Source organism: Bos indicus x Bos taurus, chromosome 14 (assembly GCF_003369695.1).
Source record: "Bos indicus x Bos taurus breed Angus x Brahman F1 hybrid chromosome 14, Bos_hybrid_MaternalHap_v2.0, whole genome shotgun sequence".
In the NCBI taxonomy this organism is placed as follows: Eukaryota; Metazoa; Chordata; class Mammalia; order Artiodactyla; family Bovidae; genus Bos; species Bos indicus x Bos taurus.
Genome location: NC_040089.1, coordinates 25,218,734 through 25,243,322, shown reverse-complemented (window position 1 = coordinate 25,243,322; position 24,589 = coordinate 25,218,734). Strand labels below are relative to the sequence as shown.

Below are 24,589 nucleotides of genomic sequence, written 5' to 3'. Positions count from 1 at the left end.
AATATTCGTCCTCTTCACATGGACCACCAGGGAGCCAGGTCGCCAGCCGCCAGCACAGGTTGGCCTCCACCATCACTTTGCTCCTTATTTTGTGAAGTCTCAGATAGATGAAGACAAGCTCCATGTGCTCTCTCCCCTCTTCTTACTGAAGTAAAGCAAACAGAAGTCTCTCAGGACCTTTCTGTACAACTTCCCATTCCACACTGCAGATGGTTTCAATAAAAACGATTAGTTTCATCTATTCAAACAGCTTCATTTCACCAAAAGGAGTCTGTTTTTAGCATTTTGCCTAAAGCATTGTGTTTTCCCATTTTTGTAGCTGTAAAGGAGTTTACTGGTGTTTCAGCCATTAATCATCATCATTCGTGCCACCCAACAAGACTTCAGCACTAGAGTGAAGTTGATGAGTGCTCTATGAGGGTGTTTGTGTGTATGTGCTCGATTGCTCAGTCGTGTCTGACTCTTGCAACCCCATGGACTGTAGCCCACCAGGATCCTCTGTCCATGGGATTCTCCAGGCAAGAAAACTGGAGTGGGTTGCTGTGCCCTCCTTCAAGGGATCTTCCCAACCCAGGGACTGAACCTGCATCCCTTATGTCCCCTGCATTGCCAGGAGGATTCTTTACCACTAGTGCCACCTGGGAAGGCCATGAGGGAATTTATGTTTTCACAAAGTGGTCTTAGAATCACTTTACAAGTTAAACTCACGTACCTTTGCTGACAACCTCTGAGCATTTGCCATTTTCTGTGAGGTTAGTTCAATCATTTCTATTTCACTGTAAATACTGCGGATGCTGCCAAGCATAATAACGCTGGTGCTTGATCTTGGTCTTATCTTGATGTTATTACTTTGGAGAATATTTCCATTTGGACAGCACACATACTGAAAAAAACACTTCTTCAGAATGCATATTCAAAGAGAGAAACTACAAATAAACAACCACAAAACTTTACCCACTCTTGCTTGTTGTGCAGAGTCAACATAAACTACTTGCTAGATGTTACCTTATGTTCCTGGGTTAAAAGAAGAATTTTTTAAAATTATCTGTTGTTATTTAAGGATTAAAATGGTGAGTAGAAATATATAATAGTCTTCTCTAGTGACTCAAAACAAGAACTATATAGTGTTGTAAAGACTTGACTCATTTCTCAAAACATACCTGGTGTAACTAACCAACTGGCTGGCTTCCAACTCCAGCTTCTGTCCCCCCATTTCCCTTTGCTCTATGGGGATAGTTCTGACTGTCTTCCCAGAAGTATCATGGGGCCTGTAGGCTCAATGGCCAGGGAGATGCGAAGATTCAGTCCTTTGCTTAGTCCCCTTTGATTATTCAGTAGCCTCACATTCTCCCATTCCTTCAGAGTTTCTACAGTCACCAAGGACTGATGCTTTATAGGATGAAGTTAGAGCATGACAGCATCCAAATCTGACTTTCTTGACCTGTAGACTTTTAATTGGCCCTTTAATTATTTTTAATCCATCCAAATATAGGTATAACTCTCATCCCAGTATAAGAGAGACAAAGTCACTTTCCCTGGCTGCCCATGGTTGTGGGCATGCATGACTACATGCGTGACTCTGAAAGTAGTACAGAGGTATCATAAATTAAAGCTGTATTTCTCGACCTTAGTGTACAGTCTGTATAGTCAAAGCTGTGGCTTTTTCAATAGTCATGTATGGATGTAAGAGTTGCACCATGAAAAAGGTTGAGCACTGAAGAACTGATACTTTCAAACTGTGGTGCTGGAGAAGACTCTTGAGAGTCCCTTGGACAGCAAGATCAAACCAGTCAATCCTAAAGGAAATCAATCCTGAATATTCAATAGGACTGATGCTGAAGCTGAAGCTCCAATACTTTGGCCACCTGACAAGAAGAGCTGACTCATTGGAAAAGATCCTGATGCTGGGAAAGACTGAAGGCAGGAGGAGAAGGGGGGTGACAGAGGATGAGATGGTTGGATGGCATCACTCACTCAATGGACATGAGTTTGAGCAAGCTCCGGGAGATGGTGAAGGACAGGGAAGCCTGGCGTGCTGCAGTTCTTAGGGTCACAAAGAATCAGACACGACTTAGCGACTGAACAACAGCAAAGTATATTAAAAGATTCGCAGGCTCTGTTCCCAGATAAGCTGATGTAGTTAGCCTAGAGTGGTGTCCCTCAGTTCAGTTCAGTTCAGTTCAGCTGAAGTTTCAGCTTCAGCATCAGTCCTTCCAATGAATATTCAGCACTGATCTCCTTTAGGATGCACTGGTTGGATCTCCTTGCAGTCCAAGGGACTCTCAAGAGTCTTCTCCAAAGACTCCAACCACAGTTCAAAAAAATCAAATATTTTATCTTAGTTTTCTGAATGTTGAGCTTTAAGCCAACTTTTTCACTCTCCTCTTTCACTTTGATCAAGAGGCTTTTTAGTTCTTCGCTTTCTGCCATAAGGGTGGTGTCATCTGCATATCTGAGGTTATTGATATTTCTCCCAGCAATCTTGACTCCAGCCTATGCTTCTTCCAGCCCAGCATTTCTCATGATGTACTCTGCATATAAGTTAAATAAGCAGGGTGACAATATACAGCCTTGACGTACTCCTTTCCTGATTTGGAACCAGTCTGTTGTTTCATGTCCAGTTCTAACTGTTGCTTCTTGGCCTGCACACAGATTTCTCAGGAAGCAGGTCAGGTGTCTGCATTTTTACAGCTTTCACAAGAGGTTTCCATGGAGGCATCCACAGGACAAGGATGCAAAGCAAGGGCAGGCCAATCTTGCCATCAACTTTGAAGACTCAGATTCTCTGTTGCCAATGCCCGGGGTTAATCCCAGCTCGAGGAATCAGCTGCTGGTGATAAAATCACGCCCAACTCATATCTCTAAATTATCTAATGCATGCTGTTGGTCTTACACAGCAAGAACTCTCTGGACAGAGAGCCCAGAGCCGTCCATTGCTCAGCGATGCCATATTCCCCAGCATCCTGAACATGGAGGCATCCATCCCCATTCTTGTGGCCTCACTTGGTGTTCTAGGAAGTCTAGGAAAGAAGGAGGAAGAGCAAAGAGAAGAAGTAGTGTCTAGTAGGACACCAACACTTCCCCAGAAATCCCCAGTATATTTCCATATACATCCCATTGTTCAGAAAAATCAGACATGGCTGTCCCTGAATGCTCATTGCTCCCTAAATAAAACCCAAGTTTTGTTGCTGAGGAAGACTGGGAGAACAGATAATTGCAAAGAAATGTTCAGTGTCCAACACACCAGGCTCCACTTATTTAACCAAAGCCTCTTCTGCTGCCTTGTTACTAACTTTTCTTTTGACCAATATCCTGAAGGGTCCCCTGACAGCAGGTGCCTTGTATTCTGAATTCATCTTCCCAGGTTTCTCTGCTGCTTTGAACAATATTGAAACCCTCCCCCAAGTCTCTCCTTTCGGTCCTACTTCCTCTAAATGCCAGGCCATAATTGCACTGACCACAGATGACTCCATCTGGTTTCTTATGAGCACTTGACATGAAAAGTTACCTAAACCAGATTCATGACCTTCCAACAAAGACTCGTCTGTCTTGCCAACGTCCTTTCCTTGGAGGATAGCATCTTGACCTACCTGGCCTCGTTAGCTAGGATTCTTTTGATTTTTAACTTTTTCTTCCTTTCATTGCTCACAAATATAGGACCATCTTTCTGTTTAACAGTGGTGAGTCCTGATGTGTTCTCAAATTTCCTGAATTACTTTCCTTCTATCCTCCCCACCTCCCTCAGTTCAGTCCCTCCGCATTCTGCCTTGGAGCACCACCACAATGACCCAAGTGATCTCCAGTGTACATGCAACTGCTGGTCTGGTTTTTTTTTTACAACCCAGATTTAATATTATAATGCTTTCATTTTTTATATTCTTGTGGGTCCCCATTGATTATAGCTTAAAATTCAAACAGCTGAGCCTGGGGCATACAACCACGCAAAACCTGGCACCAGTCTACCTTCCTTGTTACTGCTTCTCAATTTTTCCTTCCAAGATTCTGAAATCTGGCCACCAAATTCCTTGCCAATCCCAACCACACTAGACTCCCAGGCTCTTGCTGCTATAGCAATTATTCTTCCTGCTGCTGTCTCTTCTCTGAAGTTTTCTCAATAAAATTAACCTTCTTTTCTCAATATTTCCACAGCACTCTGTTTCATTCTTGGAGGAAAGTATTTTAAAGTACTGTATTTGTTTAAGGGTTTATTTCCCTGACTAGATTGATTGTTCCTTAGATTCTGTTCATCTTTGTGACCATTCCAGCACTGAGTACAGTGCCAGGTAAACATTTACGAATGTGATTGTTGAAGAAATGAACAGTGTATTTTATTCTTTAAGATAAAAATCTCACAATCACATGATGATTCCCTAGACCAAAAGACATAAAATCATTGTTCTCTGAGTTTTTCTAAAGGCACGGAGAAATCAGATTCCTTTCACAATCACAATCACCTTCTAATGGGGCTGGGTCCTATTAAGAGAGGTTGATTCAGTTGGTTTTGTCTCGCAGAATGCCATAACAGAATTACACATGCAAAGATGAAACGAGCTGAGTTTAGGTGCAAGGGCTATAAAGAGCTGAATTGACCAAAAATAGAAAGTAGATAATTTCAAGTGACAGAGGATATTTTATACAAAAAAGTGGTAGAAACAAATTAAAAGGAAGAAATGTCAGAGTCAGCAAGGAATACGAGCCTTGAGGCTCTGGGAGGAGGTGAAGCATCCATTGGTGGCTCTTAGGATTGTTACAACGGAATACCATATGGCTACCAAGGAATGAACCAGAGCTGTGTCCATCTACACTGGATAGGAAAAAAAGCCAAGCTAAGGAATGTTATATACAGTTCAATCATGTGAAGTTAAAACCATGAAGCACCATCATCTATGCTAATTATTGCTACATATATGAGTAAAAGTATAAAAGCAGCCATGAGAATAATAAACAGTTTATGAGAGCAGCAATGTAATGAAGGAAGAAAAGGACCAAGATCCGGGAGGGACTTGGACTGGAACCTTAACTGTATCTATAATGATTTATTTATTTGAAAAGGATGTATCCAAAAAATGAACGACAGGAAGTTAAGATTTGTAAGTTTGGGTGTGGGTATATTGGTTCTCATTATGTTACTAGCTGGGCTTTCCCAGTGGCTCAGCAGTAAAGAATTTGCCTGCAATTCAGGAGACACAGGTAGACACGGGTTCAATCCCTGGATCAGAAAGATCCCTTGAAAGAGTGCATGGAAACTCACTCCAGTATTCTTTCCTGAAGAATCCCATGGACAGAGGAACCTGGAGGGTTACAGTCCTTAGGGTCACAAAGGGTCAGACATGTCTGAAGCGACTTAGCACATATTATTAGCTATGTCTGCCTGTATATTTTGAAGATTAAACAAGTTGAATTTCCTCAGTTTTAATCCTAAATGCAAATAATTAAGTCCAGGAACATTAAGTCTATACACATAAGGATTTATATGCGTAGTTTTTGTGGCTATCACAGAAAGGAGCCAAGTTCCACATTGGTCAGTGCAATGGGAAAGAGTGACAGCTTGCATGAAGTGACAAGATCATCAAAAACCTCCCAAAGTCAGCAGAGGTGGGAACCTGCAGTAGGAGCACTGGTGAGGTATGAGAACCATCCTCCCATCCTCTCCCCAAGACTGGATTTCCATGGGATGCAGAAATCGGGCTTTGAGTAGATTTGACCAGGTCTTTGGAACAAGTAAATTTTAGACAATATGTGCATGCGCCATCAACATTACATAATAAAGACAGAGTCTCAAAATCTTCGGGCAAAGTCTAACTATGGCTTTAATAGTCAGATTTGCATTCTTCCTTCTGTTTATTTCATTACAATATTACATTTCCCCCTTGATATATCATGATTGGGCTGAAGAAAAAAAAGACAGGAAATTTTCCAGATTGTTGTTTTCTATCCCAAGAAAAGTTTTGACTCCAGCAGGCCTTGCTCTGGATTTCACAGCATCTCGAATGGGACCAAGGCAAATCTTCAAAATAATATAAAAGAAGGATGCTAAAAGAGAAAACAAAAGATAGGGCAGCTGCTTACAACCAGTTTGGAATTCTTTACATCGTAGTTTTGGACATATTATTCTTTTTTTTTTCTCTAAGATGGCTTGTTCCACAGCCAGGCACTCGGGGAAAGATCATCTGAAGCTGTCATATCAAAACAGGTGAGTGAAAGTGTAAAGGCAAGTCTTTGATCCCAACTAAGGTGCCCTCTGCATACACTCACCTCTTGCTCTTTCCCAAAGGCTCCAGCTGGGACCAGAGGACAAGATGGCACAGAATAGGTTGAGCTCATGAATAAGGTAATAATGTCTGTTTCACACATCATCTAGTAATTTGTTAAGAGCTGGAGGGGATGGTGGCGACTGAATTATTTTATGTGATCACATGCATGCATGCTAAGTTGCTTCAGTCATATCCAAATCTTTGCGACCCCATGGACTGTAGCCCACCAGGCTCCTCTGTCCATGGGATTCTTCAGGCAAGAATACTGGAGTGCGTTGCCATGCCCTGCTCCAGGGGATCTTCCCAAACCAGGGACAGAACCTGTGTCTCCTATAGCTCCTGCATTGCAGGCAGATTCTTTACCGCTGAGTGATCACTGGTCTAACCAATTCTGGTGAGACATCACTCAGAGACAGTTTTCCGTATCCATGGCAAGCTTAACCTGAGACCTCACTCTTCTCCTGAAGCCACCAGGAAAGTAATTCAGGAGAATAGCAACAGTTAGTTGACCCCTCCGTTCTTTTCTTTTGGCCTTTCCAATGCTTTTGATTTTCAAGTGAGTCATTTATTTAATTGAAAACTGTCTTCTGAAGCTCAATAGGAAAGAATGCTTGGAAACCAAAATGACAATCCATTGTTTTTATTGAAGGGTAAGTGGCATTTTCCATTAATTTCTACACCTGAGACAAGAAGGTTACTAGCTGGATTTGCGAGGGCCTTTCTAACCTTTGGCTTTTACTTTTGGTGTATTTGTTAGTTAAAATTGGGAGCTTTCTAATTCTGCAAGTTAGCTGGTGTATTTTAAGACAAAGTGAAAATGCAAAAGAAACTTGGTTTTTTTCACACACACATAAAAGAGCCTAGTGTCCCTCTCTCTATTCTTCCCCTCCGCCTTGCGCTCCGTCACCACAGTAGGTTAAAAGTTCACTTATGAAAAAAAAAAAAACTCTCTTTTCTCCTTCACCATGTGATGGAGAAACTATTGAAAAGCATGATCTTAAGGTTTTTTCCAGATTCCTGTCTCTTTAAGACCACTCAAGTTAATTTAAACTAATTGTAACCAGAAAGCCTCTTTGTTTATTCCATTAACGGGAGGTGGAGGGGGGAGGGTGCCCTTTTGAATAAAAAACAGAATCTATGCTCTCTGCTGAGCTTCCCAGGTGGCACTAGTGGTAAAGAACCCACCTGCCAATGCAGGAGACTTAAGAGACATGGGTGCGATCTCTGAGTCAGGAAGATCCCCTGGAGCAGGGCATGGCAACCCACTCCAGTATTCTTGCCTGGGAAATCCCATGGACAGAGGAGCCTGGGGGACTACAGTCCATGGGGTCACAAAGGGTTGGACAGAACTGAAGTGACTTAGCACACAGCATGCATGCTCATTACTAGGATAAGCCTCATCTCTTCTAGACAAGACCTCAGAGGAGTTGTAGGGCTTCTCTGATAGCTCAACTGGTAAAGAATCTGCCTGCAATGCAGGAGACCCCGGTTCAATTCCTGGGTCAGGATGATCCACTGGAGAAGGGACAGGCTATGCACTCCAGTATTCTAGGGCTTCCCTTGTGGCTCAGCTGGTAAAGAATCCGCCTGCAATGTGGGAGACTTGGGTTCGATCCCTGAGTTGGGAAGATCCCCTGGAGAAGGGAAAGGGTACCCACTCCAGTATTCTGGACTGGAGAAGTCCATGGACTGCATAGTCTATAGGGTGCAAAGAGTTTATTCTAAGTGGGGACGCAAAGAGTCAGACATGATGGAGCGACTTTCAAGAGAAGTTGTCCTAGTTCCTACAATGAATAGATTTCTGCCACAATCAACTAGTTCCTCTGAAATATGTCCTATTAAACTAACATAAAGTAGTTTTTTGAAGTCATACCCCATCAAGGGGCTTACAATCAAAAAAGGCTGGCTGACTCGAGACTCTTTGAGGGAGGGGAATTCGTGAGACGTTTATCTGTGGCTTGTAGTGCTGTTCTCTCTCCTGCTGTGGAGAGGCTGATGCTGGTGCATTTCTCACTGTTGAGATACTCTCCAAATGCCAGCCTCATGCCCACAGCTGCCACCAGGAGAGCACCAGCAACACCACACTGGCAAAGCAGGCCGGGTTCTCCCCACTGGTAGCCGTGTTCACAGTCCTGTTTCCTGGGAAAACACCAAGCATCTCACTGGGCAGATGGTTGAAGATGACTTTCAAAGGCTAAACTGCTAATCCTCTCCTCAGACTGTATGAAAGTTGCTCAGTCGTGTCTGACTCTTTGCGACCCCATGGACTGTAGCCCACCAGGTTTCTCTGTCCATTGGATTTCCCAGGCAAGAATACTGGAAGGGAGGGTTGCCATTCCCTTCTCTGGGGGATCTTTCCAACCCAGGGATTGAACCCAGGTCTCTGACACTGCAGGCAGATTCTTTACTGTCTGCGCCACTAGGGAAGCCCATTATAGCTCCTTTATAAAAATCAGCACAGAGAGAACAAGATGGCGGAGGAGTAAGTGGATGTGGAGTACATCTCTCTCCATGGATACATCAGGAATACACCTTCAGACACAGAAGCACATGCAGAACACCAGCTGAGAGTGGACAGGGACTGCGGAAAAGAATATATAGACCCACGCAAACCTTGGTAGGATGAGGTACTAGGGGGAAAAACAGGAGTGTTAGTAGGACTGGACCTGCCCTCAGCGGGTGGGGGAACTGAAGCAGGGGTCCCATCCCCACATCGGGGGATTGTCTGAGTCAGAAGAGAAACATTTAAGGCTTGAGAGTGAAACAGCTGATCTGTGGCAGCCTAAATGGAATGAGAATCAAACGGTCCTGGCCACAGCCATACATACCCCGGACAGGGATGTAGATTTCCTGGAATGTGCAGTGGCTGGGAGCTGGAGTTTAGGGATTGTGGCGCAATCCCAGGGCGAGGGCTGCTGTTGACTGCAGAGAGACAGATCAAGGGTATGTGAGGGAGGAGGTCGTGGTGGGGAATGCCTGTGGAGGAAAGCCAGGCAGCAGTCGAAGCAAGGCTATCGCTGAGTCACGCGAAGGGAGTGGAGCCATCACCATAGCCTCCCTCGCCCGCAGGCCAGCCTTGGCAGATGAACAATAGAGAACCCGGCCCATCAAATGCCTGACGCACTGAACTACAGAGTAGGACCCCACCCAGGGTGCCCCTGTAACTGCCTGACGTGTGGATCTACAGAGTAGGACCCCAGCCAGGAGGGCCCCTCTATGTGTCTGATGCACCAAACAACAGAGAAGGACCCCAGACAAGGGAGCCCTCTCAGTGCCTGAATGGGCGAAGCTACAGAGAAAGACTGGCCAAAGAGGCCTTCTGATCAGCAGCTACAAGAGGCTCAAAAGAGACTCTGATAGGGCCATAACTCCTGCAAAGAGGCAGTCTGTGTCCGTGCGCACTTGGCACTACCAGGGTCCTCACAAGCCAAGCAGCTGGGCCACCTTCACGCTCAACTCTCACTGGGGCAGAGCTGCCACAGGCAAAAAAAAGTCTTGTGCCTAGGCACACATGCAGGGTCACTTCGGTAGTGTCTGACTCTCTGCAACTCTTTAGACTGTGGCTTGCCAGGCTACTCTGTCAGGGAAGGGGTTTCTCCAGGCAAGAATACTGGAGCATATTGACCAATACTGGTTGCCCTACCCTTCTAGAGCACTATATTTCCTGCTGCCCTAGCCACCAACTCCCCTGAGTACCTAGCGCTGCCAGAACCCCTGCGACCCAAGCACCTGCACCACCTCCACACCTGGACCTCACAGGGGCAAACCCAGTCCTCCAGGGCAACCTCAAGAGCAAACCCCAGTGGACAACCCACATGCAGAGGTAGAAATAAGACTACAGTTGAAACCCAGGGGCAGTGTGACTAAGGAAGAAGACCCAAAACCTTCCCATCAGCTGTACAGGCTGCAGATTAAATCCACATGATCAACTAGGCAGACTCTGTGTCTATGAAATATATAAAAGGTCGTTGAGAGCTCCCACAAAAGAAAAGGCACTAGTTCTGATGGTGGACATTGGAGGCAAGAACACACAGGAGTAGGACCAGATTAGAATCTGAGCTGCCCCCACAGCAGGTCCAGAGATCAGCACAGTGCTGGAGGGCATCGCAGGGAGGGGAAGAGGACTGTGACTCCCAGCAAGGGAAAGGACACTGACAGCAGTGACACGAGAAAAACATTCATTATTATGTTTTGATTTGTTCTGTAGATTCTTCTGGATTTTTTCCCCTTCTCCTCCCCCCACCCCGGTTGTAGTTGTCAATTATATTGGCACTGTGAAATCTAGTTAAGCTTTTAAGTGTTTTTTGGGTTTCTTTCCTCAGTCACACTTTTTATAGTTATTATAAACCTCTGCCTCTACGTTGGGCTTTTGCAATTCTGGGGAGTTTTCCTTTTTTTTTTTTTTTTTTTTTTTCCTTTTTTCTTTACTCTTCTGTTTTTGTTTTTTTTCTCTCTCTCTTTTTTATAATTTTAACTTTTACTTTTTTTAACCTATTATATTTTTTCTACATTTGTTTGCCTTTCCTACTGCTCTTTTCCTCTTGCAGTTAATCTTTAATGTATATAAATCTTCTTCATCTACCTCTATTTAACTTTGCATATCTATTCTTTCTTTCCTTTCCTCTCCACGTATTTGTTAGTTTTATTTTCATTGCTTTATTCCCCACTTGGCACCTTGCTTTAGTTTTGTTTCCAGTTTGTGCTTTAGTTAGTTTTATTCCAGTAGATATGCTTTTTGGTTTCCTTTGTTAGCCAGGTCAATCTATTGTACTTTATTTTTGCTGGACTGTTTGATTTTGCTTATGGGTGTATATGTATATGTGTATATTCAGCCACATTTTTTACTGTTGTTATAAACCTCTGCATCTATGTTGGACTTTTGCAGTTCTGGGGAGTTTTTCTTTTTTTCTTTTTTATTTCATTTTTTTTCTTTTCTCTTGTATAATTTTAACTTTTAATTTTTAAACCTATTATATTTTATTCTACATTTATTCCTTTGTTTGCCTTTCCTACTGCTCTTTTTCCCTTGCAGTTATCTTTAATATATATAAATCTTCTTCATCTATGTCTATTTAACTTTGCATATCTATTCTCTTTCTTTTCTTTCTTTCCTTTCCTCTCCACATATTTGTTTTCCATGCAAATGGGAAGCAAAAGAAAGCTGGAGTAGCAATCCTCGTATCAGAGAAAATAGGCCTTAAAATAAAGATTACAAGGGATAAGGAAGGACACTACATAATGATCAAGGGATCAATACAAGAGGAAGACATAACAATTGTAAATATCTATGCACCCAATATAGGAGAACCTCAATACATAAGACAAACACTAACAGACATAAACGGAAAAATTAACATTAACCCAATAATAGTAGGAGACTTTAACACTCTACTCACATCAATGGACAGATGATCAAAACAAAATAAGGAAGCACAAGTCTTAAATGATACATTAGCTGAGATGGATCTGACTGATATCTTCAAGACATCACATCAAATGCAGAAGAATATACCTTCTTCTCAAGTGCCCATGGAATATTCTCCAAGATAGACCACATCTTGGGTCACAAATCAAACCTCAGTAAACTTAAGAAAATTGAAATTGTATTAAACATCTTCTCTGACCACAACACTATGAGACTAGATACCAATTACAAAAAAAACAACTGTAAGAAACACAAATAAATGGAGATTAATTAACACATTTCTAAATAACCAACAGGTTACTGAAGAAATCAAAAGGGAAATCCAAAAATTTCTAGAAAAAAATGACAATGAAAATGACAACTAAAATGAAAATGACAACTAAAAACCTATGGAATGCAGCAAAAGCAGTTCAAAGTTTACAGCAATACAATCCTACCTCAAGAAACAAGAAAAACATCGAATAGACAACCTAACTCTACACCTAGAACAACTAGAAAAAGAAGCACAAAACAACCCAAAATTAGTAGAAGGAAAGAAATCCTAACGATCCAAGCAGAAATAAATCAAAAAGAAATGATAGTAAAGATTCAGTTCAGTTCAGTTCAGTCACTCAGTCGTGTCTGACTCTTTGCACCCCATGGACTGCAGCACACCATGCTTCCCTGTCCATCACCAACTCCCAGAGTTTACTCAAACTCATATCCATTGAATCTGTGGCACTATCCAACCATCTCATCCTCTGTTGCCCCCTTCTCCTCCCACCTTCAATCTTTCCCAGCATCAAGGTCTTTTCCAATTAGTTAGCTCTTCTTATCAGGTGGCCAAAGTATTGAAGTTTCAGCTTCAGCATCAGTCCTTCCAATGAATATTCAGGACTGATTTCCTTTAGGATGGACTGGTTGGATCTCCTTGCAGTCCAAGGGACTCTCAAGAGTCTTCTCCAACACCACAGTTCAAAAGCATCAGTTCTTCAGTGCTCAGCTTTCTTTATAGTCCAACTCTCACATCCATACATGACTACTGGAAAAACCATAGCCTTGACTAGATGGACCTTTGTTGGCAAACTAATGTCTCTGCTTTTTATGCTATCTAGGTTGGTCATAACTTTCCTTCCAAGAAGTAAGCGTCTTTTAATTTCATGGCTACAGTCACCATCTGCAGTGATTTTGGAGCCCCCCAAAATAAAGTCTGACACTGTTTGACTGTTTCGCCATCTATTTGCCATGAAGTGATGGGATCAGATGCCGTGATCTTCGTTTTCTGAATGTTGAGCTTTAAGCCAACTTTTTCACTCTCCTCTTTCACTTTCATCAAGAGGCTCTTTAGTTCTTCTTCACTTTCTGCCATAAGAGTGGTGTCATCTGCATATCTGAGGTTAGTGATATTTCTCCCGGCAATCTTGATTCTGGCTTGTGCTTCATCCAGCCCAGCGTTTCTCATGATGTACTCTGCATATAAGTTAAATAAGCAGGGTGACAATATTCAGCCTTGACGTACTCCTCTTCTTATTCAGAAACAGTCTGTTGTTCCATGTCCAGTTCTAACTATTACTTCCTGACCTGCATACACATTTCTCAAGAGGCAGGTCAGGTAGTCTGGTATTCCCATCTCTTTCAGAATTTTCCACAGTTTATTGTGATCCACACAGTCAAAGGCTTTGGCATAGTCAATAAAGTAGAATAGATGTTTTTCTGGAACTCTCTTGCTTCTTTCAATGATCCAGCGGATGTTGGCAATTTGATCTCTGGTTCCTCTGCCTTTTCTAAGGCCAGCTTGAACATCTGGAAGTTCACGGTTCATGTACTGTTGAAGCCTTGCTTGAAGAATTTTGAGCATTACTTTACTAGCATGTGAGATGAGTGCAATTGTGAGGCAGTAAAGCAATGGCAACCCACTCCAGTACTCTTGCCTGGAAAATCCCATGGACGGAGGAGCCTGGTAGGCTGCAGTCCATGGGATCACTAAGAGTCGGACACGACTGAGTGACTTCACTCTTCACTTTAGCATTCTTTGGCATTCCCTTTCTTTGGGACAGGAGTGAAAACTGATCTTTTCCAGTCCTGTGGCCACTGCTGCATTTTCCAAATTTGCTGGCGTATTGAGCGCAGCACTTTCACAGCATCATCTTTTAGAATTTGAAATAGTTCAACTGGAATTCCATCACCTCCACTAGCTTTGTTCATAGTGATGCTTCCTAAGGCCCACTTGACTTCACATTCCAGGAACAAAAAGAATTAAATATCTTTAATTCGCAAAACACCATTGCAACAAAAAGAATTAAATATCTAGGAATAGACTTACCTAACTAAGATCATGACATCTGGTCCCATCACTTCATGGAAAATAGATGGGGAAACAGTGGAAACAGTGTCAGCCTTTTTTTGGGGGGTCTCCAAAATCACTGCAGATGGTGACTGTAGCCATGAAATTAAAAAACGCTTACTCCTTGGAAGGAAAGTTATGACCAACCTAGACAGCATATTCAAAAGCAGAGACATTACTTTGCCAACAAAGGTCCATCTAGTCAAGGTTATGGTTTTTCCAGTGGTCATGTATGGATGTGAGAGTTGGACTATGAAGAAAGCTGAGCGCCGAAGAATTGATGCTTTTGAACTGTGGTGTTGGAGAAGACTCTTGAGAGTCCCTTGGACTGCAAGGATATCCAACCAATCCATTCTAAAGGAGATCAGTCTGGGTGTTCTTTGGAAGGACGGACACTAAAGCTGAAACTCCAATACTTTGGCCACCTCATGCGAAGAGTTGACTCATTGGAAAAGACTCTGATGCTGGGAGGGGTTGGGGGCAGGAGGAGAAGGGGACAGCAGAAGATGAGATGGCTGGGTGGCATCACCGACTCGATGGACAAAAGTCTAGGTGAATTCTGGGAGTTGGTAATGGACAGGGAGGCCTGGCATGCTGCAATTCATGGGGTTGCAAAGAGTTGGACATGACTGAGTGACTGAACTGAACTGAAGGAGACAAAAGAACTGTACACAGAAAATCATAAGACAGTGATGAAAGAAATCAAAGATGACATAAACAGATGGAGAGATATTCCATGTTCCTGGGTAGGAAGAATCAATATTGTGAAAATGACTATACTACCAAATGCCATCTACAGATTCAGTGCCACCCCTATTAAATTACCAATGGCATTTTTAACATAACTAGGACAAAAAATTTCACATTTCATATGGAAACACAAAAGGCCCCAAATAGCCAAAGCAGTCTTAAGAAAGAATACTGGAGCTGGAGAAATCAACCTTCCTGACTTCAGATTATGCTACAAAGCTACAGTCATCAAGACAGTATGTTATTGGCACAAAAAAAAAAAAAAAAAACAGAAATATAGACCAATGGAACAAGATAGAAAGTCCAGAAATAAACCCTTGCACCTCTGGTTACCTTATTTTTGACAAAGGAGGCAAGAATATACAATGGGGCAAAGACAGCCTCTTCAACAAATGGTGCTGGGAAAACTTGACAGCTACATGTAAAAGAATGAAATTAGAACACCTCCTAACACCATACACAGAGATAAACTCAAAATGGATTAAAGATTTAAACGTAAGGCCAGAAACTATAAAACTCTTAGAGGATAACATAGGCAGAACACTCAGTGACATAAATCAAAACAAGATCCTCTATGACCCACCTCCTAGAGTAAGGGAAATAAAAACAAAAGTAAACAAGTGGGACCTGATTAAACTTAAAAGCTTTTGCACAGCAAAGGAAACTATAAGCAAGTGAAAAGAAACCCTCAGAATGGGAGAAAATAATAGCAAATGAAAAAAATTGACAAAGGATTAATTTCCAAAATATACAAGCATCTCATACAACTCAATACCAGAAAAGCAAACAACCCAATCAAAAAATGGGGAAAAGACCTAAACAGGCATTTCTCCAAAGAAGACATACAGACAGCTAACAAACACATGAAAAGATGCTCAACATCACTCATTATTAGAGAAATGCAAATCAAAACCACAATGAGATATCACCTCACACCAGTCAGAATGGCCATCACCAAAAAGTCTACAAACAATACATGCTGGAGAGGGTGTGGAGAAAAGGGAATGCTCTTGCACTGTTGGTGGGAATGTAAATTGATACAGCCACTATGGAAGATGGTATGCAGATTCCTTAAATTACCATATAACCCAGCAATCCCACTCCTAAGCATATACCACAGGAAACCAAAATTGAAAAAGTCACATGTATCCCATCATTCATTGCATCACTATTTACAATAGCTAAAACATGGAAGCAACCTAGATGTCCATCAACAGATGAATGGATAAAGAAGTTGTGGTACATATACACAATGGAATATTACTCAGCCATAAAAAGGAATGCATTTGAGTCAATTCTGATGAGGTGGATGAATCTAGAATCTGTTATGCAGAGTGAAGTGAGTCAGAAAGAGAAAGATAAATATAATTCTAATGCACATATACAGAAATTAGAAAAATGGCACTGAAGAGTTTATTTATAGCGCAGCAGTGGAGAAACAGACATAGAGAATAGACTTATGGACATGGAGAGAGGGGACAAGAGGGTGAGATGTATGGAAAGAGTAACATGGAAACTTACATTGCCATGTGTAAATTAGATAGCCAATGGGAATTTGGTGTATGGCTCAGGAAACTAAAACAGGGGCTCTGTATCAACCTAGAGGAATGGGATGGGGAGGGAGATGGTAGGGAGGTTCAAAAGGGAGGGGATATATGTATACCTATGGCTGATTCATGTTGAGGTTTGACAAAAAAAACAACAAAATTCTGTAAAGCAATTATCCTTCAATAAAAAAAATTAATTTAAAAAAATCAGCACAGGTCCAAATGAACTTAGTCTAGAAAAGAATGCAAAAGGGCCTTCACTAGGTTTACTAGACCATTAATACTAGATTAATGACAACCTAGTAAAAACTGGCATCTCTCTGCTTTATACCAGTGTGTCTTTGGGTTCTGACTTTTGTACTCCTGTATGTTTGAGAAAAAAAAAAAACCTTAGTGGAAAATATGTTCAATGCCAGTTGCTCCTGGTCTGTCTTTCGGAGAAAGACAGGAGACGTGGGCAGAGCCAAGGACATTAGGCATGTGGACGGTACCATTCCAGATTGTTTAGGCCACGTACCATGGACAAGCTCCACCTCCCTAAGGCCATTTGCAAGGCCTTAGAGGAAGCCTGTGAGATTTGGTGTCAAGAGGCCTCAACTCAAGAACCAGATCACACAATCATCTGAATTAAGAAATTCGTGTAGATGAAAAGGAATGATGTTCACAATTACACCAGAACAAATGGGGCCACACGAAACAGACTGGCAGGCCGAGAGCCATGCAGACCCTGGACATGTGGGTTTAACCTCACAGAGCCTCATCCTCTTCCTCAGTAAATCAGAAAGAATTCTGGCATCTGGGGGGTTGACAGCAAGCTCTGGGCAGATCTGAGGGCCTCGTCTGTGACAAATATTTGGAAATGGGTCATTCAGGGGCTAGACCAAGGCTGTGTGCTGTCCCCCACAGAACAGCCTCTAGAACTCGCCAGCTCCTCGCAGCCGACACCTCAGAGCCAAGAGATAAGATATGTGTTTCTCTGGTCTGAGAGCCCACATCCCTGTCCAGGCTCCACAGATCCACCACAAACTGCTCTTAGAGTGAAAATGCTCGCTTATCGTCCTGTGGCTGCGAACACTTGGGATACTGTGGTCCTTAAGGCCACACCCAAGCCTGGCAGAAGACTTTAAATCAGATACACTTTTAAAACTCATTTCAAAAGCACCTCCCTGCTGGAGGCTTTGCATGCCTCTGAACACCCAGAAAGGCCCACAACATGTGAGCACCCCAGCATAGCACACTTGGGTAGATACAACCACAGATCATGTGATATGGCAGTAGATATGGATATATGAAAGCTGGATGTGTCACACACACACACACACACACACACACACACACACACTGCATAGAAAGACTAAGCAAAATATTGGTGGGAAATGAAGAGTCCATTGGGGAAGAGCTGCACCAGGCTTTGCAGAAAACTGAAAGCCAAATGTTGGTTTCCATGATGCACCGCCTGGCCTCCCCTGCATGACTCCAACCTCACTCTCTAGCTGCGGAGAGGGTTAGCTTCTGGGCTCTCAGTCAAGTCCCTCTCTGGGAATTGCTCTGCCTCACCTGAGTTCATGACCCCTGCCCAGGGGCAACGCATATCCAGTGGCTGGAGCCTGTGGTTGCCTCAAGCTAGAACGACCCTTCAGGACTGTCCCCACCCTGGAGCTCCCCAGGGTCAGCACCAGCTGCAGCCTGTTTGGTGGATATGTTGCGGTCCTCCTTCATTCATCCTGCACGGATCCATGGAGCTCTCCCCTGCCATATTCTTGCACACGAGGCTCTGTTCCAGGGGTGGTTTCCTAGGAAACCCAACCTAAAACAATGCATCGTTCATCTTCTTGGTTTCTTGGATGAAAGATGTACTAATAAATAAAAAGAAACTGTGTTAAAGATGGAGCCTTCTCAGGAATAAGCCAACCTTCAGCCATGCTAGATTCAAAAGAAAACCAAGGCACCACTCGCACCCAGAATAAGGGCTTGTACCTGAAAGGCTTTTTCTTACTAACAATCACTGAGTCATTTGACGCTTTTTTTCTTCTTTTTGAGCATTCTGTGAGGCACACAGGATCTTAGTTCCCCGAGCAGACCCGTGCCCCCTGAAGTGGAAGGGCAGAGTCATAACCACTGAACAGCCAGGGAAGTCCCCATTTGACAGTTACTTTAATAAAGTCATTAAAAAAAAAAACAAAACTTAAACATATAAGGCCATATTTTTTTAATTGCCTATTTTGTCTTTCCTTTCTCCAGGGGATCTTCCCAACCCAGGCACCTAACCCAGGGCTCCTGCATTGCAGGCGTTCTTTACTCTCTGAGCCACCAGGGAAACCCCTCCAATTATCTGACATCACGTTAATCATGTCTGAAAATAAAATCTATCCAGTTATTATCAGCCACCTGCTTCTTTAGGGAAACCTACCTGGGCTCCCCTGGTGGCTCAAATGGTGAAGAATCTCCCTGCCATGTGGGAGACCCAGGTTCGATCCCTGGTCTGGGAAGATCTCCTGGAGGAGGGCATGGCAACCCACTCCAGCATTCTTGCCTAGAGAATCCCATGGATGGAGGAGCCTGGAAGGCTACAGCTCATGGGGTCACAAAGAGTTGGACGTGACCGAGCAACTAACACCCGAACCACAGGTAACTCTAAGGAGGAAACGTGTCTCTATGGCAGTTTTGGAACACAGATATTGGAGTACTAGTCCTGGGTCCCAGAACCCAATTCCAGGCGCTTCTCTTCACCAGAGTTCCCCACTCACTCATTTTCTTGGCTGGGCACTGCTGCGGAGAATGCACCTCGTATTTGACCTTCTGTCTTTCTACACACATCTGTATAAAGAATCTTGCCAGAGGGTTTCCCCTCAGGCTTCTGGTTGGCCCAAAGTTTTACAGTATGATGACAGAAATGCTCTAAAGCTGATCAGAAAGCTCGCCCTCTGCACAAGGCAGAAAGTACCTTCAAGGTCTAGTTTCTCATCCTCTCCAAAGCCCTGTGAGCTGACGGGCAGGAAGATGCTACAGAATAACAACTCCTGAGTCCACTTTTGAAACTGCACTGTGCATGTAAATCCTTCCTTTTAAATGATGAACCACCATCCATTTGTAGTGAAATCAAAACTAGGTGAGTGAAATTCAGGGGTCGGAAATTATTCCATAGGATTTGCCATGTGGGATCCTGGTCTGTTTGAATACCTAAAGGACTGTGAACAAAAGCTTCACAGAAGCAGTGTTAGCACCAACCCCAACCCTACGGGTCTTGTGGCCACAGATGTAAACCCTTCCCTTTCACCCACAGGCCTGTACCTCCAACCCAATGGCGAGTGCAAAACCACAGGCTTCAAAGGTGGACCGCCCTGGCCTCCCCGCCGACCCCTACAAGCTGTTCAGGGTGCCTCCCCTCCAAGAATGGGTTGAGAATTAACGTTGTCTGCTCCTGTCCTATTAACCTTTCGTGTGATTGATGATTTCATTTGATTAGTTAGTTTGGTACAAGCTAACCTCTAAGAGCAACATGGAGGCCTCTCACTGGCGGCCTGGTGCAGCCCATCCCCAGATCCATAGCCTTTTGTTGTTGTTCAGTCTAACTCTTTGCGACCCCGTGGACTGCAGCACACCAGGCTTCCTTGTCCTTCACTATCTCTCAAGGAGTTTGCTCAAACTCATGTCCATTGAGTCAATGATGTTATCTAACCATCTCATCCTCTGTTGCCCCTCTTCTCCTTCTGAACCTTTCCCAGCATCAGCCCAAGAGACACACAGCAACTCACTAGTGACAGAGCAGAGAGAACAATTCGGAACGCCTGCTTCTTACTCTGTCTTTTGCTATTTGAGTCCAGATGACCTCTGTCCTGCCCTCTCATGCCTGGTCCACCACCAACAGATTGTATGCTGCTGCTGCTAAGTCGCTTCAGTTGTGTCCGACTCTGTGCGACCCCGTAGACGGCAGCCCACCAGGCTCCCCAGTCCCTGGGATTCTCCAGGCAAGAACAGTGGAGTGGGTTGCCATTTCCTTCTCCAATGATGAAAGTGAAAAGTGAAAGTGAAGTCATTCAGTTGTGTCCGACTCTTCGCAACCCCATGGACTGTAGCCTGCCAGGCTCCTCCATCCATGGGGTTTTCCAAGCAAGAGTACTGGAGTGGGGTGTCATTGCCTTCTCCGAACAGATTGTATACCATATTTCAAATCTCTCTGGTTAACCCAACATAAAAATATTCACTAAATTCATTTTTTTCTTCTGAAAAAAAATTAAGGAGCCATATTTTTCCAGGATAATATCCAGTGAGATTAATGAAAACCAAAAAAAAGTATATAGATATAGATATAGATATAGATATAGATATAGATATAGATATAGATATAGATATAGATATCAGTTGAATTCAGTCTCTCAGTCGTGTCCGACTCTTTGCGACTCCATGAATTGCAGCACGCCAGGCCTCCCTGTCCATCACCAACTCCCGGAGTTCACTCAGACTCATGTCCATCGAGTCAGTGATGCCATCCAGCCATCTCATCCTCTGTCTTCCCCTTCTCCTCCTGCCCCCAATCCCTCCCAGCATCAGAGTCTTTTCCAATGAGTCAACTCTTCGCATGAAGTAGCCAAAGTACTGGAGTCTCAGCTTTAGCATCATTCCTTCCAAAGATATCCCAGGGCTGATCTCCTTCAGAATGGACTGGTTGGATCTCCTAGCAGCCCAAGGGACTCTCAAGAGTCTTCTCCAACACCACAGTTCAAAAGCATCAATTCTTCGGCGCTCAGCCTTCTTCACAGTCCAACTCTCACATCCATACATGACCACTGGAAAAACCGTAGTCTTGACTAGACGGACCTTTGTTGGCAAAGTAATGTCTCTGCTTTTCAATGTGCTGTCTAGGTTGGTCATAACTTTTCTTCCAAGGAGTAAGCGTCTTTTAATATATATATATATATATACATACATACATACATACATACATACAAGAGAACCCAAAACAAAAAAATTTTTGAGTCTGTTAGTTTCACTACAGCAGCTGAGGTTTTATGTGCCTGGGGTTTCTATTATGTAAATATAACTCAACCAATATGGGTACTTTCCAGGTTTTTTGGCTTGATTTTCAAAACCGTTCTGCATTCACACTCTCCCTGAAACATAACCCCTGCTACGGAAGAAGAGAGGTAGTTTTGTAGGGATACAAAAATCTTTCATTAGAACATCTGCTCCACATAAGAGTTTGTTTCAATCCTAGAAATTATTCCAGGAACAATTACAACTGAGTCTGGAGAACTGAGTCATTTCTACATTAAATGAAGGCCAAAACTCGTGAGCATCGGTTCAGAGACAGAGTTGTTCGCAAGTGGCCTGTCATGGGCTGTCGGATGATTGAATCTATCGACTTTTCACTTATTAAACAACAACAACAAATTATTCAGTGTGTTTTTAACACTGGGCTAAAATAATGGCCATATGTTCACTACTTTAAATCTCCAAATTCCATTTATATGATCTTATTTCCTTAGAGTGACTCTTAAACTACATGAAATTTTTGGCAAGTATTTCTGGTAGGGTTGAGTGCTCTTCCTAATTGGGGTTTAACCCTTCCTCTTTCTGAATTCCATTCAAAATTTACAGGAGACATACTATGAGGAAGGAATGATTTTAAGTACTAGAAATATACAATATAGCTTTTAACTGCCCCCTCCCTAAGCACCACGACCTCACCCCCCCCAACACACACTCCTTTATTTGCATCCTTCATTGGTAACACCTGTACCTCCCTTCTCCACGTGGAAGTTCCTCATCAAAATGTAGCTGAATTACCTTTGCCAAGAAACCATCATGACTCCTGCTCTCCCTGCCCTCTTCCTCTCACATAATTTTATTGTGCCATTTACTTCAGTGCATTAAACCATTTTCATCTCTCTCCCACACCATGTTGAAAGTTATGTGAAGGTAAGTTAGTTTTTGGATTTTCTCTGTATTCTTAGCATCTACTATAGCACCACATCCCACGTATATTAATAATCCACTCTCATGAAGCAATGGCTAGGGGAATGCTGATCTTCATCCTCCTCCTAGTGCAGTAGCATTAGCACAGCTGATTGCCGATCCTTCTAGAATGTTCTAGGTGTGTGTTCTCTGAAACACTTTTCTTCTTATCTCCCCATACCTCTCTGGACATCCTTTATCCAGATCCCCTGATAATTCCTATTCTTTCTCTTATTCCTGTAATAGCTGACATTTTAGTGGTTTCTACATTGGTTCTTCTCCTCCTGCATCCTTCCTCTGGATGGTAAATTGAGACCTTTGCCTGTGAACATCAGTTCAGTTCAGTCGCTCAGTCGTGTCCAACTCTTTGCAACCCCATGAACTGTAGCCCTCCAGGCTCCTCTGTCCATGGGATTTCCCAGGCAAGAACACTGGAATGGGTTGCCATTTCCTATCCCAGGGGATCTTTCCAACCCAGGGACTGAAACCATGTCTCTTTCCTCTCCTTCATTCGCAACTGGGTTCTTTACCACTAATGGCTACCTGGGAAGCCCTATATAAACATTCAGTTCAGTTCAGTTTAGTCGCTCAGTTGTGTCTGACTCTTTGCGACCCAATGGACCACAGCACACTAGGCCTCCCTGTCCACCACCAACTTCTGGAGCTTGCTCAAAATCATGTCCGTTGAGTTGGTGATGCCATCCAACCATCTCATCCTCTGTTGTCCCCTTTTCCTCTTGCCTTCAATCTTTCCCAGCATCAAAGTCTTTTCCAGTGAGTCAGTTCTTCACATCTGGCCTGTGAACATTGTCTGAGATGTAATCAGCATTACCATCAGCCAGAAGCAACCAGCCCTGAAGCACTACTTCTCTGATGTTTCTGTCTATTCTCAGAGGTGTTTCTCCAGCAGTGAGGTATGTTTTCAGTCATTTGTGGCACAATGAGTATCTATATTTTTATATATATTCTAGATTGAATGAAATAAGTATCTTTTGTCATTTATAAGGAATCAGTAAATCGAAGGTCTAAAGAGATTTCAAGACCAAAATAACCATGGAAATAAACAAAGCCTGTGTACATCAGAGCCAAAAATATCAGGGTGGACCTAAGAGAATTCAGACAGAAAGTACAAACAGGTCACCCTACTTTCTATTTCTATTTAGGAGGCCATTCATGGCAAATTGTTGTGATTACTCAACTCTTAGAATGATAGTTCAGTTGCTCAGTCATGTCCGATTCTTTGTGACCCCATGGACTGCAGCATGCCAGGCCTTCTTGTCCATCACCAATTCCCGGAGTTTACTCAAACTCATGTCCATCGAGTCGGTGAGGCCATCCAACCATCTCATCCTCTGTTGTCCCCTTCTCCTCCCACCTTCAATCTTTCCCAGCATCAGGGTCTTTTTTAATGAGTCAGCTCTTTGCATCAGATGGCCAAAGTATTGGGGTTTCAGCTTCAGCATCATCCTTCCAATGAATACTCAGGACTGATTCCATTTAAGATGGACTGGTTGGATCTCCTTGCAGTCCAAGGGACTCTCAAGAGTCTTCTCCAAAACCACAGTTCAAAAGCATCAATTCTTCATGGCTCAGCTTTCTTTATAGTCCAACTCTCACAACCATACATGACTCCTGGAAAAACCATAGCTTTGACTAGATGGACCTTTGTTGGCAAAGTAATGTCTCTGCTTTTTAATATGCTGTCTAGGTTGGTCCTAACTTTTCTTCCAAGGAGCAAGCATCTTTTAATTTCATGGCTATAGTCACCATCTGTAGTGATTTTGGAGCCCCCCAAAATAAAGTCTGCCACTGTTTCCATTGCTTCCCCATCTATTTGCCATGAAGTGATGGGACCAGATGCCATGATCTTAGTTTTCTGAATGTTGAGTTTTAAACCAACTTTTTCACTCTCCTCTTTCACTTTCATCAAGAGTCTCTTTAGTTCTTCTTCATTTTCTGCCACGAGTGGTGTCTCCTGCATATATGAGGTGATTTATATGTCTCCCAGCAATCTTGGTTCCAGTGTGTGCTTCATCCAGCCCAGCATTTCTCATGATGTAATCTGCATACATGGAGAAGGCAATGGCACCCCACTCCAGTACTCTTGCCTGGAAAATCCCATGGATGGAGGAGCCTGGTGGGCTGTAGTCCATGGGGTCGCAAAGAGTCGGACACGACTGAGTGACTTCACTTTCACTTTTCACTTTCATGCATTGGAGAAGGAAGTGGTAACCCACTCCACTGTTCTTGCCTGGAGAATCCCAGGGACGGGGGAGCCTGGTGGGCTGCCATCTATGGGGTCGCACAGAGTCGGCCACGACTGAAGTGACTTAGC

At 43.2% G+C, this 24,589-nt stretch overlaps 1 long non-coding RNA gene across 1 annotated transcript in view; it reads right to left on the bottom strand.

Annotated features, from left to right (window-relative positions):
* Positions 1 to 5,778: 5,778 nt before the first annotated feature.
* LOC113903947 overlaps positions 5,779 to 24,589 on the bottom strand; it is a 28,871-nt gene continuing 10,060 nt past the window's right edge. The window contains exon 2 of the long non-coding RNA XR_003514356.1: positions 5,779 to 6,033. This is a non-coding gene — a long non-coding RNA (uncharacterized LOC113903947). The remainder of the gene's footprint in view (positions 6,034 to 24,589) is intronic.